This window comes from Amblyomma mixtum, chromosome 1 (assembly GCF_055824585.1).
Source record: "Amblyomma mixtum isolate Tamu chromosome 1, ASM5582458v1, whole genome shotgun sequence".
NCBI classification, from domain to species: domain Eukaryota; kingdom Metazoa; phylum Arthropoda; class Arachnida; order Ixodida; family Ixodidae; genus Amblyomma; species Amblyomma mixtum.
This window is the reverse complement of record NC_143012.1, coordinates 209,355,688-209,376,846: the sequence shown is the minus strand read 5'-3', so window position 1 is coordinate 209,376,846 and position 21,159 is coordinate 209,355,688. Positions and strand designations below refer to the sequence as shown.

The following is a 21,159-nucleotide window of genomic DNA, read 5'->3' as shown; positions in this document are numbered from 1 at the left end:
CCCGCCTCCCAACCGCGGAGGCCAAGGCTGGAAAAGGTCAACTCATCCGAGCGCACAACGGGCGTCCCTCTCCAGTCTTGTGAGTGCTTTCGCCCCGACAACATTTGCTGTTTTAAAGCGAAAGCTTTACTACTTGCACTTTCAGCCTTTGCCGTGACGCGGCGGTGCCACCACCGGCGCCTAACGCCTGCGCTCTCCGCTAGGAGCGCAACAGGTGCTTTGTGACGTCACGCCGAAGAGAAGGACGATAAACAACCCAAGCATAGAAGCAGCTGAAGAAACCGCCATTGCTCTGGCAATATCGCACGGCAACGCAACAGGACACAACCTCACTATAGTGACGGACTCCAAACAAGCATGTAGAAACTACACAAGAGGCAGGATCGACAGCATCGTCAATCATATTCTACACACGACGAGAAGACACAAAAACTCTAAACATAGTATAGTGTGGGTTCCGGGACATGAGGGGATGAGGGGCAACGTGGCAGCAGACGAGTTAGCTCGAGGATACGTCAACCGAGCAGACTCAGCACTTTGCACCTCAGGCACCTTTGACCCAGTTACCCCCACGTACTCAGATATACTCGATCATTACAGGGGTCAGCGGAAACGCTACCCAGCCCCACACAAAAGGCTCACCAAAGAGGAGGTGGTAGACTGGCGCAGACTAGAAACCGGTACCTACCCACACCTGCTCAAACTACACAAGATTTTCCCTACACAATATGCAGACGAATGTCCGCGGTGTAAGGGTAAACCTACACTAGAACATATCACATGGACCTGCCCTAAGGAAGACTTAGAGCCAAGAATAAACCAGACTGTGATGCAGTGGGAGCACTTGCTGGCCATCGAGGACGAGGAAGCGCAACGATTCCTTGTGCGCCGAGCCACGATGGCAGCAGTCAAGTGCGGCATCCTGGACCAAGGATCGACCACGGCGCCCAGTGACCCGTAAGGGTGAAGAACGCCAATTTATTGACAATAAAGGTTGTTCAATCCATCCATCCATCCATCCATCCATCCATCCATCCATCCATCCATCCATCCATCCATCCATCCATCCATCCATCCATCCATCCATCCATCCATCCATCCATCCATCCATCCATCCATCCATCCATCCATCCATCCATCCATCCATCCATCCATCCATCCATCCATCCATCCATCCATCCATCCATCCATCCATCCATCCATCCATCCATCCATCCATCCATCCATCCATCCATCCATCCATCCATCCATCCATCCATCCATCCATCCATCCATCCATCCATCCATCCATCCATCCATCCATCCATCCATCCATCCATCCATCCATCCATCCATCCATCCATCCATCCATCCATCCATCCATCCATCCATCCATCCATCCATCCATCCATCCATCCATCCATCCATCCATCCATCCATCCATCCATCCATCCATCCATCCATCCATCCATCCATCCATCCATCCATCCATCCATCCATCCATCCATCCATCCATCCATCCATCCATCCATCCATCCATCCATCCATCCATCCATCCATCCATCCATCCATCCATCCATCCATCCATCCATCCATCCATCCATCCATCCATCCATCCATCCATCCATCCATCCATCCATCCATCCATCCATCCATCCATCCATCCATCCATCCATCCATCCATCCATCCATCCATCCATCCATCCATCCATCCATCCATCCATCCATCCATCCATCCATCCATCCATCCATCCATCCATCCATCCATCCATCCATCCATCCATCCATCCATCCATCCATCCATCCATCCATCCATCCATCCATCCATCCATCCATCCATCCATCCATCCATCCATCCATCCATCCATCCATCCATCCATCCATCCATCCATCCATCCATCCATCCATCCATCCATCCATCCATCCATCCATCCATCCATCCATCCATCCATCCATCCATCCATCCATCCATCCATCCATCCATCCATCCATCCATCCATCCATCCATCCATCCATCCATCCATCCATCCATCCATCCATCCATCCATCCATCCATCCATCCATCCATCCATCCATCCATCCATCCATCCATCCATCCATCCATCCATCCATCCATCCATCCATCCATCCATCCATCCATCCATCCATCCATCCATCCATCCATCCGTCCGTCCGTCCGTCCGTCCGTCCGTCCGTCCGTCCGTCCGTCCGTCCGTCCGTCCGTCCGTCCGTCCGTCCGTCCGTCCGTCCGTCCGTCCGTCCGTCCGTCCGTCCGTCCGTCCGTCCGTCCGTCCGTCCGTCCGTCCATCCATCCATCCATCCATCCATCCATCCATCCATCCATCCATCCATCCATCCATCCATCCATCCATCCATCCATCCGTCCGTCCGTCCGTCCGTCCGTCCGTCCGTCCGTCCGTCCGTCCGTCCGTCCGTCCGTCCGTTGTATAGATCAACACAGCCGAGCACACAACGGGCGCCCCTCTCCAGTCTTGAGAGTGCTTTCGCCCCGGCAACATTTGCTGTTTTTCTTGCGCCTCCTCTCCCTACAGGTTCCCGGAGCCCACAAAAAAAGTAGCCCCCATGGCCAACCTTGTTTGGGATAGTCTAGGAACCTCATAATCTCCATGCCTCCTCGATACCGCTGTGGTAGATGGCTTTCTTTTATCGTACAAATTTCCCGTTTGGCATAAAGAAAATATAAAGGTACAGGCTGGTTGCAGTATTAAGTGGTAGCAGTGCTCGATGCTCAGGCCCATGCACGTGTCCTTATGCGAACTTCGGGTGTGCATCTTGGGCGCCTAACGGGCACATTTCAAGAGCGAAGTTCAGGGAATAATTGTCTTTTAAATGGCAGGTCTTATTACGACGTACATATCTGGTGATGTGTTTGTTTGTGGTCCGTGGCGGCGATGATATGATTGCGCCTTAATTCCTTTTGCAGGCAAATTTCAGAGGCATTACCGAAAGGACATCAAAGCCCGAACTGCAGGCAGGAAAGGAACGGTAGGCACGAAAACGGGAAAAAACCAATCTGAACACTCAGCGGCATTTGCCGAAAAAAAAATGTGCCACACTAAATGCTTATTTCCCTCTTCCAACTGCATCGCAGCAATAAAAAACGCTTAGGACAATAGGAATTAATACGCATCAATATATCAAATCCCACCCACCACCACTTTCCATGAAATGCACCACCTCCCCAGGTATATACATGTCAGAAACTTAACACGAGAGCATTATCACATATCAACCCACCAAACTTTATAGCCCACGAAATTACACGCCACACTTAATTATAGAATGAACATTAGATTTTTACTTTAGTATTATTTTGCAGTTACAATATTATTACTTTTTGTCTCAAATTGCTTTTATTTTACAGTTACTATATTATTCGTCTTTATTTTTTGTTGTTATTTTATTTTGTAGTAAGAGCATTACTAGTGTTGTTACTTGCATTTTATAGCACCATTAATGAATGCTCTATTTCCGCAGTGGAGTTCTACGGAAAGTGTCCCTTTACGTGTACCCGTTTAGTACACGGGCGTTTTCGTACCCATTCTCCAACCTGGGTATCAGCCTCCGAGGCCGGGTCTCTAACCCGTGCATCCTGCCCAACGCAGTCGCGGAACGCCATAGCCACTGCGCTACCCCGAAGGGTAAGTACCATGTGCTGAAGGGTGCCTTATATGTGCGTAAGGTGCAGGTATGAGCGTTCCTGATGCTCGTCGTATGCCGGTGGGAGCTGGAGGCAAAAAAATTGGAGGAGCCACTTAAGCTCCGCCTTAAGGGCATGACTTGATAGTGTTAGGGAGTTGATACCCATTTATGCGGAATTAGCGATTCTCGACTTTACATTCATATGTCCCTGGGAGTCCTCATACAACTCTATGCGCAATGTTGCATCGCTTAAAGGGATGCGCCACTGCCCTTCGATGGCAGGTGCTGCCACCTGCAGGTCTTGTGCGACCCATGTTGGTCTTCCCGAGCAACATCTCGCAATCAGCCATTAATTTAACTGCCACCTGCCAGAGTGGTTAGTTTGCTCACAATCCTCCGGGCAGGTTGTGATGACAACATGGGGTCACATGACCGAGGGGGACTATCTAGGTTGCTTCTACGGGGTGGCTGCCTGAACCACCATGTTTATCGCTTACAATGCCTTCGACGATGTCGACAACACCGACAACGCCGGCGACGCCGGATTTTCTGCGCAGCGGGACCCTTGACGCTATGACGTTAATAGAGAACGGGAGGGGATGGGCGACATGAGTAGTGCCAGTCTCGCCACCCCCCCACCCAATCCAAGAAGAAAATAAACTACTTGGGGACGGGCAAGTTACCTTAAGAGTGGAATGCTATAGCATCCGACTCCACATTTGTCGCAGCTTCTCCGCGTCTTAAAACTCGTTGAGTTAGCTCTCCCGCGTTACACATGGTGTCGCTTGCATATATAATGCAGCAAATACCGATGCCATTTGTGTTTTTTTTTTATCTAGAAGCAGTTATTGCGATTTTGGCGACAATACTCAGTGCAGCGAAGTCACTTTATAAATATGCAACATGGGAAGGGGCTGCTCAACGACCTTTGAAACGCGTATATTTGACGTCAGATAATTCGAACTACACTGCCGATAAAGAAAATTTAAAAAACTGGGCGGACGTTCAATTTTGAAGGCCTTTAATTCAGCAATAAATTTTGCCCTCTGAAAGTAAAAAAAAAAAGATATTAACGTGATAGTGTTAAGACTCTCTTTATGCAGAAAACCTGGCGTCGGAGTTGAGAGTTAAAAAGCAAGTGGCCCACGTGACCTTGTGACGCCACCGCAACCTGCCCACCGTGGAAGGCTGCAGCCCACCCATCGGACTGCGAACAAACTGCCCACAGTGGCAGGTGTCAGTTAATGATTGGTCGGGAGAGGCTGCTCTAGGAGAACAACCTGGGTTTCATAATGCAGAATGGTAATTTTATCCGTGTGTGAAACCTCGGCTTAGAGTTAAAGCATTTATTATAGTGACAGCATCAATATCACCATCAAGGATAAACCCAGATGCGTTCTCGGAATTGCCGCATCAGAGGTCTCATCGTCCCGGGCTTCTGAAAATACGGAAGGCAGAAAATGTCTGTCTTGAAAGCAGCATCAAGGCTCAGAGCCACCAAACCAGGCAAATAAATGTACATGAAAACTAAGCAATCTTTTTACCGCCTTTTTGGAGGGGATAAACTTAATCGCTTTGTTCGGACGGACAGCCTGCGAAAATTAGGGTTCTGCAGCGAATGTTATAGATGGCAAACAGGGGGAGGAAGTGAGGAAAGAAAAAGAGAGCTGGGGTGCTTGGCGACCGGCGGATGGAGTGCGTCTATCTACTCTGTCTACCAGCCTTCAAGGAGTGTACCGTCTCAGTCACATCACGTGCGTCGCACAGTCGCCAAACACCTTCTACAAAGCGACACATAAAACAAGGTCAGTGCGAAACTTTCTCCTTCCCCGACAAGCGGTGTATTTTATTTAACTGAATGACACGCGCCAACTGTCTTAATGGATGGTTCTTAACGATAAAGAATGAAAAGCTTTCAATATTTGGAGCCTTGATTCAGAAGTGATTTGGATCACCTAAGAAGATAAAATATAACCCTAAGTGAGGCATCCTTCAGCCATATCTGGAATGTGTCCTCGAAGCCGGGCATCCGCTTGTAATTTGCTTCATCTAATCCCTTTTACTGATCCCACCTTAAGAGCCATGAAAATAACCGGAATAAAATGTTTCACGAACGTTTGTTATCGAGTTAGTTGGCGCACGTGCCAGAAGGGAATAAACTACTAGACCTAAATGTAAATGCAGTTTGTAGGCACTGTGACAAAAAATTTCGTTCCTGTGCCTGCCAGGGATCGAACCTGGGACCTTCCGCGTGTTAGGCGGATGTGATAACCACTACACCACAAGCACAGCCGTTCTGCGCTTATAACAATGCCAGCGTCAAGAGGGAGGTCGGAGGAAAAGCGCAGTGGAACCGGTTGCTGTCTTGGAAGGGAAATGCTTTGCCGCATATTCTCTATGCCGCAGTGGTTCGCTCGAAGCCCTACTCGACTACTAATGAGCTAGCAGGCCTCGAAGCACGGGCGTGCTTTAAGCGATCGCCAGACTCACTACATAATCTCCAAAGTAATGTTTGTTGACAGAATGTAATTCTAACGTTATTACTTAAGAGTGACGAAAAAAAACACCTTGCGATTGTGACATACGGAAGTAAATGACAGTACAACGCCAGCTGATATCTTTTCGAAACTTTCTGTCAGAAGAAAGCTTTCTGACTGTTTAGCATTTTTAAGCATGATGTACTGTGGGAAAGCAGTTTTTCTCGAGTGGACACCACCGCCACGTAACCGAAAGTGTGATTGAGGTTTCCACTGACCCGATGAGCCAGTTATGCGCGTGTTCAGTTTTTTCATCGTCAATGCGAATTTATCAAATGTAGTACGCCGGCGTCCTATGCTGCATTGCCGTGATTCTGAAGCAATGTCGCCAACACGTATTGCTTTAGTGCCTTGTTTCTGTGACAACGTCGTTCATGCCATCGTATGTAGCGCGTATCTTTCTGTCACTACCGCCACTTAAGTCAAAGCCCGAATATTAGTTTGATATTGGTATTATGCTTATTGGATGGAGAAGATGTGCAACGCACAGCGCGAGAGTGTGTAGCAGTTTACCACACTGCGTGTTCGGCAGCGGCCGTAGCCTACTGATCTCGCGCAGCGCCCTGAGAAGCTGATCTGTTCGGGTCGCCGCGGATTCGAATTCCATTTGTGGATGTTTATGTCATTTCGTTCTACATAATACCTTCACTTGGCACAAACCCACAAACACCGTAAGCATACAAACTTTCGGAGATCATGCTACGAGTTGACTTATCTAAAGAGGGCTTTCGGACTAAGATCAGCATTTCTGAATGGCTTGCGGCACTGCAAGAGAATTGACCAATTCGAGTTACACTTTTCCCTCGACATTTAAATAGCCTATCTAGCCTAGCCTATCCAGCAACGCCTATTATACGAACATTTTTGCACTGTTACGCGCACTTCCAGCTCAAATGCCTGTGCACGTTCCACTGCTAGTGTGGGATAACGTAAGGAAGAAATTTGGCAGTAATATTTTTGCTCTTCCGTACAATATTGCTAGAAAACAGCTAAATATTATTCAAAAAGAGGGAGCCTTATTATGGTAGATGTATAGCACGTAAGTACACTTGATGAATGTGTCCAGCACGTTCTAGATTCATTTTAGTGCACAGAGATAAATAACTCTAAAATTACAGACACACACACACATTTAAATAAAAGACTACGGCGCCTCTTAAGTACAGATACCTTACACAGATGATTAAATAGACCATACGATGAGATCCTTCCGAAATAATGGAGCCCCTATGCCGGACAAGATCAGTACGTTATTTAGAGAGTCTATACAAAAGCCATAGGTCCTTCTATTGAACACTATTCAACTCTTTGTTCGAAGCGGTTATTTTGCGACGAACTGGAGACAGTCCAGAAGAAGTATGAGCGAAAAAGTGTGGTTTCAGCCTAAATATATAACCTCGACCCTTTATCGAATTGATCCTCACTTACGGTTTGCAATCCTTAAAATGATTCACTTCTATTCTTGGCTATTTTTGTGCTGTTTCTTTTATTACTTCATGTGAGCAACTAAACGTGATCAGACGAAATTCTAAATAAAATGGATTTTAGGATAACACGCTTGCGTGGTTTCAAAAAACTAACCACAGATGTTGTGATCTAAGTATGAAAGTAACAAAAATATCATGTGCCTGCCAGGAATCGAACCTGGGGCCTTCCGCGTGTTAGGCGGATGTGATGACCACTATACCACAGGCACAGCTTTTTTTTTCTTCAACATGGTATTTATTACAGTGATGTAATGTTCTATGTACATGAACTATATACAAGCCATTATGAAAACAGTTGTAAACAGTACATATTGAAAAGACCATGCACTAGAAAAGAGGCAATGCAGAGCACATCACTAATAGTGAGTGCCACTCCGGTTCGTACTCAGTCTGGGCATACACGTCTCTTAGATGAACAACCATTCGACTACTTCGGTACAGTTATGAAGTGGGCTTCGACGGAGTTGACAGTGCAATGAACTTTTTGCAATTGGTTAGGTGGTCTGAAACCGCCTACTACTGAGGCGCGCAATTAAAACCGTCAGGTTCTGCGTTGTAATAGACTAATTGTTATATGAAAAAAAAAATGGAGGGAGCCGTTTTGGGCAAACTACTTGACGGACGCTTTACTCTTCTAGGTGGTGCAGGAATTCTTATTATATTATTCATGATAATCAAATGTCTTTTACTAAATAATGTAGTTTAGACACCGCCGGCATAACTAACCCGGTGCGGTGGCTCAGTGGCTCTGGCTTTCTGCTGCTGATCTTGAGGTCACGCGTTCGATACCGACCGCGGCGGCCGTATTTCAATGCCAATGAAATAGAAAACTTCAGTGCACTGCGTTGTGTTAGCGCGCGGTAAAGAAGTCCAGGTGCTCTAAATCAGTCTGGATGCTTCTACTGCAGCTCCCCTCGTAGCCCGAATGTAGCTGCGGGGCATTCAACACCGCAATTTACAATGTACTAGCAGCATGACGGTGGAGCAAGAAAAAAAGACACGTGCCTGCCAGGGATCGAACCTGGGACCTTCCGCGTGTTAAGCGGATGTGATTACCACTACACCACAAGCATTTTTTTCTCTATTGCCGACTTCGACATCCGAAACAGACACGATGAACGATAAAAAACGTGCCAGCACATCTTTGCCTGACCCGGTATGCTAATTTTTTTCAGTATTACCAAACCGTCAAGCACACCAATCCATTACGGCTGTTCAGGAAGTGCCTTAAACAATTCCCTGAATCGCACAACATGTTGAATGAAATGTTCCCGCACAAGTTTCGCTTGTACATCTGCATTGTTAAACTCCATTATGGCTTTCCACAAGCTGTGAAGGCCTAGGAGCATTATTGCATCAAATGGAGAATCATCTGTTTCGTGAAAGGGTAAAAATCTTATGCCATATGCATCTGGTGGTAGTTATTTTTTTCAAAGTTCTCGGAAGAACATCCCAGAAAAAAAATGGTGTCCCAACAGTCCAGAAACGCATGTTCAAAGGTTTCAGGTTTGTGGTACAGGAAAGAATTCTTCGACCAAGGGACGTAAAGACCTTTATCGTGCACCCATGTTTTCACCGATAAGGTATTAGTGTGGAGTTTAAAGAATAAGGATTTGATCGATGGTTATATTGGCATCTTCTTAACTTTTTTAAGTTCATCGACTACTGGGCCTGCATAGTGTGGTAAACGGTATATCGGTAGAGGGAGCATTGTGTCCACTAAGACGGCGTACAATTTTTTTTCTTGACATAACACCAATACTCGATGGAAAACTGAACATGCAGCATTTTGTACGCGAGCACAACTTATACATATATACATCTTTATTAACTCTCACAAGGTTACATCAGTAACAGAGGAGAGAGGACGCAAGGCAAAAAGCTGCGTTGGTGCAGCTTGAGGGCCACCCTGCGCCCCCTGCCGGCGTTATCGCCTGGCAGCTAATCACAACAGCAGTGGAAGAGCGCACTCACAAGCACAAAGGAAAATACAGCCACAAAATATATACATCAACATTTGCATGACGTTATGCCTCTGTTATCACTCGACATTATTGGACAAAAGAAACTGCTCAAAATTTTTATGTACAGGGAACGCATTTATAATCAACAGAGATACAAATCAAGTAGAAAGAAGATACACAAAGCTATATATATATATATATATATATATATATATATATATATATATATATATATGTTCTAATCATGATGTCAAAATGATGCACATTCAAACAAAGGAACACATTCAAACACATTCGAACAAAGGAATAAGTGTTATTAATTTATGCCGTGAAGTCTTTTCAAGTATGATGTTGTTCTTGTGCAGAATATTGAGGTAGTGTGGTAGACTATATGTCACTGACTGCTTACCGTATGTAGTGCGGCAGAAAGGTACGGACCATGACATTTTGTTCCGTGTGTTATAAGATGGAATCGAACGAATGAGGTTGAAACTTGATAAGAGGAGATCATTCTTAGTTGAAACAGCATTTTTATACATAGAGATTACCTTGAATGGGAATAACTCTGAGAGTTTCATGATACTGAACCTTGCAAAGTAGGAAGCCGTATGAGTACACCATGGCACATTAGCTATTAATCTAATTGCTCGTTTTTGCGCCATTAGAATTTTCATTTGGTTTTGCTTGGTTGTTGTCCCCCAGACCATGAGACAATAAGTTATATGTGGCAATATAAATGCATTGTAAATTAATAATTTAACTCTAGGCGGAAGTGTGTGCCTCTGGCGGCATAGGATCCCATTAATCTTGTTTATTTTAGCGCAGATATTCTCAGTATGTTTATCCCAATTAAGTGATTCGGTCCAAACAACACCAAGACATTTCACAGCTGGCACGACATCAATTTTTTTGTTTCCTAACCAAAGGTCAAAATTTGCACGCACCATTCTGTTTTTAGCTCGGAATATTATTGCTTTGGTCTTCGTGATGTTTACCCTTAGGTAGTTCTTAAAGGACCATTGACGCAGGAATTCTAAGAACTTATTGCCGTGTTCTAGCAGGTCTCTTTCTGTGTTACCTGAGGAAAGCATTGTGAGGTCGTCTGCATACGCTATTATGTTGACAGGAAGGGGAGCAGAAAATATATCATTAATGTAAATATTAAATAATAGGGGGCCCAGAATGCTGCCTTGTGGTACACCAGAGAGGATAGCTTGCGAGGTTGATATAGTGTTATTAAGGGAGACCATTTGTTTACGATATTTCAGATATGATTCAATTAAAGATAAGCTGTTACCTCTAATTCCATAGTTATTGAGTTTATGTACCAGTAAAGCATGATTAAGCAGGTCAAATGCTTTGGAAAAATCAACAAATATTCCTAGTACAAGGAGCTTTTCCTCAAACGCATTTATTATTATTTCTTTTTGCTTAATTAGTGCCGTTTCCGTGGACCTTTGTTTTCTGAAACCAAACTGACTCTCTGATAAAACTGAATGTTTGACTAGAAAAGTATTTATTCTCACATAAATAATCTTTTCCAGACCTTTGGATAATATCGGAAGAATGCAAATAGGCCTGTAGTTAGCCATATCTGAGGTAGCACCACCTTTGTGAATGACAGCCACTTTTGCTACCTGCATTTCTTTTGGAAACACGCCAGATTCTATGGCTAGATTATAGATATGCATTAGTATTGGAGCTAGTATGTCAACTGCAAATTTGAAGGGTTTGATCTGAAAGCCATCTTTATCTTCAGCTCTGCTATTTCTTAGATTCCTAAACACTGTCACTATTTCACCTTCATCAGTGGGATACATGAACAGGGATTCCGGAATACATGGTGTATTATACGCGTAACCCACAGGTGTGTCGGAGGGACAGCATAACGTTTTGGTTATGTTAACAAAGTAATTATTAAATTCATTACACAGTTCCTCCCCACCTATTGGTATACCATCTTTCATTATTGTCGTAATAGTTGTTTTTGAGGTGCGATTTAGTAATTTGTTCAGTTCTTGAAGGTAACTTCTTGAAGGTACCCTCTTATTGCACCATTTACATTTAGAGAACTTAGAAGGAAGTCAGGTAGAAGTCGACCAAGCCGAACTTGCATGACGGTTCGGAGGAACACATCGTTTTGATCCCGAAGGTATAAGAAAGGCTAGACAACTTGCCTCAGAAATAAGTGCGTAAGGCCGAGCTCACCTCTCTTCACAGAAAGAAGTAAGTTTCTTCTACTCGTCCTTCCCAATTCGAAGTCTAAATAAAAAGGCTAAAACGCGATGCATTTTTTGAACGCTTGCCCCGGGAAGCGCTGAGCGCATTCATCATGTGATGAATGATGAACCACACTTTAGCAATAGTGAACAGGTTACATATAGTCGCATACAAAAACATGGATAAATGTCTTTCTTGCCATGCATCATCCTTTCCTTGGCCCTGGATGCTTGGTCATGCCAGTACGGATCTGGGTCCCGGTAAGAGTCAAAGGGTGCTCCTAAATACGACACTGGAGTGGTGGAGCAGCGCATCCGAGAATAGTGCTTAGGCGTTACATCCCAGTTACCGTGCCAGAACCCGTTGCTTTTTTCCCAGTTCTTCTGGGCCCCTGTGCAGCTACAAAATATGTGTACTATCTTCGTGGCCTCACAAATACTTTCTCTATTTGCACAAAAGACAGCGATGTCATCAGCACAAGCCACGATTTTTACGTGCGCCGATTGTAGCCTGAAACTCGTTCATCATCATAATCATCATCACCCTGACTACGCCCACTGCAGGGCAAAAGCCTCTCCCATGTCTCTCCAATTAACCCTGTCTTTCGCCAGTTGCGGCCACCGTGTTCCCGCAAATTTCTTAATCTCACTCGCCCACCTAACTTTCTGCCGCCCCCTGCTACGCTTTCCTTTTCTTGGAATCCACTCCGTTACCCTTAAGGAGCAGCGGTTATCTTCCCTTCGCATAACATGCCCCGCCCAGGCCCACTTCTTCCTCTTGATTTCATCTAGGATGTCATTCCAATCGCTTAACGTTACACCTATCATTTTCTTTTCATAGCTCGCTGCGTTGTCCTTAACTTAAGCTGAACCCTCTTTGTTAGCCTCCACGTTTCTGCCCCATAGGTGAGTGCTGGTAAGATACAGCTGTTGTATACTTTTCTCTTGAGGGATATTGGTAAACTGCCATTCATGATCTGAGAGAACCTGCCCTATGCGCTCCACCCCATTGTTATTCTTCTAGTTATTTCCCTCTCATGATCCGGATCAGCTGTCACTACCTGCCCTAAATAGACATATTCTCTCACTACTTCCAGCACCGCGCCATTGATTGCGAACTGCTGTTCTTTTGCTAGACCTGTCGAATATAACTTATTCCTTATTCCGGATGGCCAAGCAAAGTGGTTCAAGATAGGCCGCGAAGAACAATGGCGAAGGGGGAAACCCTGCCTTACAGAAGATTGCGCCTTCAGGCTGTCAGTCAGTTCGCCGTTCACAACAATCCGAGTCGTACACTTTGCGTCTGCCAATCCAACACCCTCTATTATTATTTGACCAACATTTGCATGTTCTAATACGGCAAACAGGACACGGTGAGAAACACGGTCAAAGGCTTTTGCCAGATCTCGTTGTATCATCGCCACTCGGTCATCAAAAGATTCGTAGTATTGTAGTATGGGCCGCGCTACGTGTATGTTACTCGCAATACTTCGACCTTTTATGCCACGCGTTTGGTGCGTGCCTACAAGCAAAGTTATCACACCCTGCAATATTTTCCCCAAAATCTTCATGAAAATTTTTTAGCCGACGTTAGTGAGGCTTATCGGGCGATAATACCCAACCAACAGGCGCATTTCAGGATCATGTGTTTTAGGAATAAACACTATGTGCGAAGATGGGAAGGACAGCGAAACACGTTTTTTCTCATAATTTTCAACGACAACTTTTTGCAGAATCTAGGCCATGGAAATTTTGAAAGTTTTGTGGAAAGCTGCTCCCAGGCCGTCAGGGCCAGGAGATTTACCGGCTGGCAACGCATCTGTAGCGTCCTCTACTTTCACGGAAATGGTCTGTTCAAGCAGTGTTTTGACTTCTTCGTCAAGTTTCCGCATAAGTGGTAAGAATCCACTATGGAAGCCCCTTTCGGCTTTTCGCGAATGACCCAGCATAGCTTGAAGTGATTACAGAATGCGCCCTTCATTACACCTCCATCCGCCGGAACTACACCACAAGAACAGCTGAGGGTACAGTACAAGGAAGCTGCTGTCGAACGAAGTTCCGGTAAATCGAGTTAAAATCGAAAAGCTCTGTACTTTTCGAAACGGGAGCGAAAATGTCAACCGCCTAAGAAGGTGTTTCGAGTAAAGTATACTTGGCAGACGCTCTGCTCTTGACAAAAGCAGAATATTTGTCCTTTTACGTAGTGGAGGAGTTTTTGGCAAATTAGCCCGACAATTATGAATCCTTTACTCGATATTAATGTATCAACACTACGAGATGCCGCGGTGGTTCAATGCGTTTGGCGTTCGGGCGATGACCTCGAGGTGAAATCTTCGATACCAGCCGCGGCGGCCATATTTCAGTGGCAGTGAAATACAAAAACGCCTGCGCGCTGCATGAAGACAGCGCATGTTAAGAGGTGCAGATGGTAAAAATTAATCTGGAGTTCTGGACTACAACGTACCTCATAGCCCAAATGCATCTTGAAAACGTAGCAGCACGAAAAAACGGGGACAACATAGACACAGGTACGACAGGACATAAGCTGCACTTTGTAGAAGAAATACTATGCAAAAGCACCGAAGTTTGGGCCAGTTGGTATTGATCCATCTTGAAAACGTAGCAGCACGAAAAAACGGGGACAAAATAGACACAGGTACGACAGCATATGTCGTGTCGTACCTGTGTCTATTTTGTCCCCGTTTTTTTGTGCTGCTGTCGTACCTGTGTCTATTTTTTCCCCGTTTTTTCGTGCTGCTACGTTTTCAAGATGTATCGATACCAATTGGCCCAAAGTTCTGTACAAATGCATCTTCCGGCTGTTAAACATTACAGTAGCTGCATGACTGCGGAGCAAGAATAAAAAAGAACGTGTGCCTGCCAGGGATCGAACCTGGGACCTTCCGCGTGTTAGGCGGATGTGATAACCACTACACCACAAGCACAGCTGGATGTCGAGTACGAGGGAGCTGCTGTCCATCGAACTCTCCGGCAGTGCCCTACTTCTGCAACCGGTCGCGCCGTTCGAGGTCCCGGATATTTAATAACACTCGATTCCAGGCTGCACCATTAGGAAAACTAGCGCCTCCTAGACGACGAAACGAAGACTATCGCGGCATCCGAATTACAGCGGTCTCTTTTGACCACGTCAGACCAGATTTCGGGATCATTTATATCTGATTTCTCTCGGCCTTGTCCCGGGTAAACAACGGCTCGCGATGATTTCTTTAACGGTACTTCGAACATGCTGCCACAAAAAGAAAGCCTAAAAGTAAGCGAATGCTTGCACCGAAATCTTAAAGTATTAAAAAATGACGCGAGTTTGTGCCAGCGCTTGACGAACTCATTTTCGTGGACAGACGCACGCGGGCTCAGTGCGAAAGTGCACGCCTGCCAGCTGCGTCCCTTTCAGACTTGACAATCGCGGCAGGCATGGTGCTATATATATTTTTCAGGTTTATATTATATTATGGCTGCATTCCCTTAAGGCGAACATACATCCTATATAGATCCTGTAATTTACGAATGCTTGTTTTGGAAAACGTCACGCGCATGACAAAGCAGTCTCGTATCCAATGGAGGTGTAAGATGCCGGTTGTAGGCTGTTTAAACGCATGTCTATTTAGTGAACGGAATATCATCATTAGCTAAGAAGGATGAGGCTTAGTAACTATTCGGCTAAGGGAGATTTCCAAGAATTTCTAGCTCAACTCAAGATTCTGATAACATTGCTGTATTTTTTGGGAAGCGATTTTTGGTGGCTGGATCATTTGGAGCAGTCAAAGTCTACAGCATGCCTTTTAAAGTTTCTGTTATGTATCCTCTCTGCCCGAAACAAACGCGAGAAAAGACAATTGAAGGCCGGCGGTACCAACACAATGATATTCCAAATGAGAGAAAATAGACGCGCACTTCGCCTATACATGCATCAGAGAGGAAGAATGCTCACTCCAAGTAATGTAGATTAATGACAGAACCTATTCTTTTAAACCACTATTACTTCACTGAATACATCGGGGGTAGATACGATTGTCGTCTCACAATGTTGCATCGATAGTGCCGAGTGAACTTCTTGCTTCTCTGGCATTCATCCTTCTAATGTACATTTAGTTCGTTGTGCTATCGTCGTTAAGTATTGTTCATGGATTGCGACCTGTTCTTGTTCTATTGTTCCCCCTGGTACTTCTTCAGCGTCCTAAACAAAAAGATCCCTTGCGATGCGCGGTTGTGGTAAAAATTCAACTATACTGGTATTTCAATTTCTTAAGCTGAATTCTTGAAATGTAATTTTATGAGTTTCGTTTGATCCAGGTAATAAGTCGCCTTTTATACGCTGTACAGGCGAAAATGGCCCAGCGTAGTTTATCCACCACAGTGTAATAAGCCGTAAGCGCAGGACGTTCGCGTGCAATTGCTTGCGCTCATGACGGCATCAGAGAATCTTCCACGTGGTTCCCTTCTTTTAATGAATTAAGCGTACGCATTTGGGTGATGTGCTGGTTCTTTGTGCTTCCTGTCAGGGGCGCAGTCAGGGGGGATATGTTTGGCGTCAGAACATCCCCCGAAATTTTTTCCACCTCCACCCCCTTCTTTTGACGATTTTTTTTCGCCCATGCTATTTTCACACTGCATCTATGTATGGAAATGTGAAAACAAAAATAAGAAGAGTGGGGGTTTATGCCCGAAAACATCAATGTACAGCCTTTGTCAAAAGTTTGGAGCCCAGGGGGCTTGCTTCTGAGCCACACCAAGAGGCTTGTAATGCACCCTTAGTGATCAAAATCTCCTGAAAGTAAGAAGATTTCTGGTCCTGCCCCCTCCAATCGTTAGGCCTCCCATGAATCCCACACTAGCCTTACTACACTGCTTAGAAGAAAACCCCCTGGGCTCTAAACTTTTGACAAAGACTGTACTTTGTCGCGGCTGTATAAGAGGAAGCGGCAGTTATTGCAGAAAATTGTCCTTCTTCTTCGCCATCGTACGACGTATGGCTGTCAAACGAAGGCACAGTTCACCCAATTGAACATACCTTTAAAAGCCGTCCGGCTTTTTCATCCTTTGCATTGTCCTCAAATGATCATAAACTATGGCCAAAATCAAAAAGCAGCTTTTTTTTTAAAAGGGCCTCTGCGGCCGGGATTATGTTCACATGCATGGGGTAGAAGTCTTGAGAAATGTCATTCGTTCCCATTTCTGACTTGGCTGTAGAACAGAAATTTTTATGTTGTATATTATGCAGAAACATTGTTACTAGGCGCGATTTTTCGCACCAGTGAATTTTTCTGCGTGAGAAAATGAATGTTCTTTATGAATCAAGTCTTCGGAGTCGTGCACGCAGTCGTATATTCATATAGATATTACAGTAAATAAAACAACTAACTCTTCGGCCTTATTAAAGCAGAAAAGCTACTAAGATAATGCTTGGGCGCAGGCTCTTTCTTTTTATTTTTCTTATGGGTGGCGTGTAATACCCCCTGAAAAATATTTCTGGTTATGCCACTACAAGGTACTTAGCACATTCTAAAGGCAATATCACCAGAAAATTACCTAATCGAACACCTTGCGCTGTTCACTGATCACCGTCGCCGAGGTCGTGAAATTGTCGACACCGACCGTATCGCACCTTACAGCGACTTCGCCCTAATAAAGTCCCCACAGGCTATTTTCTATTTTAGGTGCCAACATTATACCAAGAAATTGAAGGCCGTTGACAAAAAAGCTGACTCTAGTTTTTTAACTTTTATTTATCGGCAATGCAGTTCAAAATATTTAACGTCAAAAATACGCATATTTTAGCTCGTAAAGTGTTTTCCCGCAATGCATATCTTTAATATTGCGTAGCTCGCAATTGTAATGCAGCAAATACGGAAACCGTTTGTCTGTTTTATTCCGCAGACGCAGTTAACTGATTTTCCGCGAAAATACTACGCCCAGTATTTTCCGCAATGTGCATTGCGGCAAGCCAACTTAAAAAGCTCAAAACGTGTATTTTCGACGTTAAACATTTCGAAATACATTCCCGATAAATAAAATTTAAAAACTGGACGGAGCTTCTATGTTGACAGCCTTCAATTTCTTACTATACAGTCGACCGTTGAAATCAGAAGTAAAAAAAGTTGATTAGCTAATTTAGTTAATCAAACGTTTAATCACTGATCTCGGTCACGTATTAGATAATGCCAGCCTCGCTGCGAAATACAGCTGCACAGACCTCACAGGAGTATCTCTCGCAGGTTTTAAAGTAACAATCTGTAAACAGTTAAAAAAAAAACATCCGTTATACCCTGGGGCATACTGAATTTCATGGAAAGTGGTAGTGGGAAAGATTTGATATACAAGGTGAATTTTACTGCGAAAGCAATACTACTCCCAAGAACGGCATTTCGCGTAGCGGCGGCCACCTGGCACGTTTGACCTTTAGAATGACCCCTGACGTCATATCATGCCTAGTGATGTCCCAGCGTGACGTCATACCAGGAGGGAGAGACGGGCTACCAACTCGGCTCGTTGGGCAACGGCGGCCGGTTGCCACGGCGCGCCGCGCTCTTCCCGCTAGAAGCGCTAGTGACGTTATGGCGTGACGCCATACCAGGAGGGAGAGACGGGCTACCAACTCGGCTCGTTGGGCAACGGCGGCCGGTTGCCACGGCGCGCCGCGCTCTTCCCGCTAGAAGCGCTAGTGACGTTATGGCGTGACGCCATACCAGGAGGGACAGACGGGCTACTAACTCGGCTCGTTGGGCAACGGCGGCCGGTTGCCACGGCGCGCCGCGCTCTTCCCGCTAGAAGCGCTAGTGACGTTATGGCGTGACGCCATACCAGGAGGGAGAGACGGGCTACCAACTCGGCTCGTTGGGCAACGGCGGCCGGTTGCCACGGCGCGCCGCGCTCTTCCCGCTAGAAGCGCTAGTGACGTTATGGCGTGACGCCATACCAGGAGGGAGAGACGGGCTACCAACTCGGCTCGTTGGGCAACGGCGGCCGGCTGCCACGGCGCGCCGCGCTCTTCCCGCTAGAAGCGCTAGTGACGTTATGGCGTGACGCCATACCAGGAGGGAGAGACGGGCTACCAACTCGGCTCGTTGGGCAACGGCGGCCGGTTGCCACGGCGCGCCGCGCTCTTCCCGCTAGAAGCGCTAGTGACGTTATGGCGTGACGCCATACCAGGAGGGAGAGACGGGCTACCAACTCGGCTCGTTGGGCAACGGCGGCCGGTTGCCACGGCGCGCCGCGCTCTTCCCGCTAGAAGCGCTAGTGACGTTATGGCGTGACGCCATACCAGGAGGGAGAGACGGGCTACCAACTCGGCTCGTTGGGCAACGGCGGCCGGTTGCCACGGCGCGCCGCGCTCTTCCCGCTAGAAGCGCTATTGACGTTATGGCGTGACGCCATACCAGGAGGGAGAGACGGGCTACCAACTCGGCTCGTTGGGCAACGGCGGCCGGTTGCCACGGCGCGCCGCGCTCTTCCCGCTAGAAGCGCTAGTGACGTTATGGCGTGACGCCATACCAGGAGGGAGAGACGGGCTACCAGCTCGGCTCGTTGGGCAACGGCGGCCGGTTGCCACGGCGCGCCGCGCTCTTCCCGCTAGAAGCGCTAGTGACGTTATGGCGTGACGCCATACCAGGAGGGAGAGACGGGCTACCAACTCGGCTCGTTGGGCAACGGCGGCCGGTTGCCACGGCGCGCCGCGCTCTTCCCGCTAGAAGCGCTAGTGACGTTATGGCGTGACGCCATACCAGGAGGGAGAGACGGGCTACCAACTCGGCTCGTTGGGCAAGGGCGGCCGGTTGCCACGGCGCGCCGCGCTCTTCCCGCTAGAAGCGCTAGTGACGTTATGGCGTGACGCCATACCAGGAGGGAGAGACGGGCTACCAACTCGGCTCGTTGGGCAACGGCGGCCGGTTGCCACGGCGCGCCGCGCTCTTCTCGCTAGAAGCGCTAGTGACGTTATGGTGTGACGCCATACCAGGAGGGAGAGACGGGCTACCAACTCGGCTCGTTGGGCAACGGCGGCCGGTTGCCGCGGCGCGCCGCGCTCTTCCCGCTAGAAGCGCTAGTGACGTTATGGCGTGACGCCATACCAGGAGGGAGAGACGGGCTACCAACTCGGCTCGTTGGGCAACGGCGGCCGGTTGCCACGGCGCGCCGCGCTCTTCCCGCTAGAAGCGCTAGTGACGTTATGGCGTGACGCCATACCAGGAGGGAGAGACGGGCTACCAGCTCGGCTCGTTGGGCAACGGCGGCCGGTTGCCCCGGCGCGCCGCGCTCTTCCCGCTAGAAGCGCTAGTGACGTTATGGCGTGACGCCATACCAGGAGGGAGAGACGGGCTACCAACTCGGCTCGTTGGGCAACGGCGGCCGGTTGCCACGGCGCGCCGCGCTCTTCCCGCTAGAAGCGCTAGTGACGTTATGGCGTGACGCCATACCAGGAGGGAGAGACGGGCTACCAACTCGGCTCGTTGGGCAACGGCGGCCGGTTGCCACGGCGCGCCGCGCTCTTCCCGCTAGAAGCGCTAGTGACGTTATGGCGTGACGCCATACCAGGAGGGAGAGACGGGCTACCAACTCGGCTCGTTGGGCAACGGCGGCCGGTTGCCACGGCGCGCCGCGCTCTTCCCGCTAGAAGCGCTAGTGACGTTATGGCGTGACGCCATACCAGGAGGGAGAGACGGGCTACCAGCTCGGCTCGTTGGGCAACGGCGGCCGGTTGCCACGGCGCGCCGCGCTCTTCCCGCTAGAAGCGCTAGTGACGTTATGGCGTGACGCCATACCAGGAGGGAGAGACGGGCTACCAACTCGGCTCGTTGGGCAACGGCGGCCGGTTGCCACGGCGCGCCGCGCTCTTCCCGCTAGAAGCGCTAGTGACGTTATGGCGTGACGCCATACCAGGAGGGAGAGACGGGCTACCAACTCGGCTCGTTGGGCAACGGCGGCCGGTTGCCACGGCGCGCCGCGCTCTTCCCGCTAGAAGCGCTAGTGACGTTATGGCGTGACGCCATACCAGGAGGGAGAGACGGGCTACCAACTCGGCTCGTTGGGCAAGGGCGGCCGGTTGCCACGGCGCGCCGCGCTCTTCCCGCTAGAAGCGCTAGTGACGTTATGGCGTGACGCCATACCAGGAGGGAGAGACGGGCTACCAACTCGGCTCGTTGGGCAACGGCGGCCGGTTGCCACGGCGCGCCGCGCTCTTCTCGCTAGAAGCGCTAGTGACGTTATGGCGTGACGCCATACCAGGAGGGAGAGACGGGCTAACAACTCGGCTCGTTGGGCAACGGCGGCCGGTTGCCACGGCGCGCCGCGCTCTTCC

General features: G+C 47.8%; 4 non-coding genes across 4 annotated transcripts; all 4 read right to left on the bottom strand.

Moving 5' to 3' along the window:
- Positions 1-5,858: 5,858 nt before the first annotated feature.
- TRNAV-AAC (transfer RNA valine (anticodon AAC)) lies at positions 5,859-5,931 on the bottom strand. The gene has a single exon. It is a non-coding gene; the product is annotated as a tRNA-Val (tRNA).
- A 1,871-nt stretch (positions 5,932-7,802) lies between these two features.
- Positions 7,803-7,875, bottom strand: TRNAV-AAC (transfer RNA valine (anticodon AAC)). The gene has a single exon. It is a non-coding gene; the product is annotated as a tRNA-Val (tRNA).
- Positions 7,876-8,666: 791 nt separating this feature from the next.
- On the bottom strand, positions 8,667-8,739 carry TRNAV-AAC (transfer RNA valine (anticodon AAC)). The gene has a single exon. It is a non-coding gene; the product is annotated as a tRNA-Val (tRNA).
- Positions 8,740-14,721: 5,982 nt separating this feature from the next.
- On the bottom strand, positions 14,722-14,794 carry TRNAV-AAC (transfer RNA valine (anticodon AAC)). Its single transcript has one exon. It is a non-coding gene; the product is annotated as a tRNA-Val (tRNA).
- Between the last annotated feature and the right edge of the window lie 6,365 nt (positions 14,795-21,159).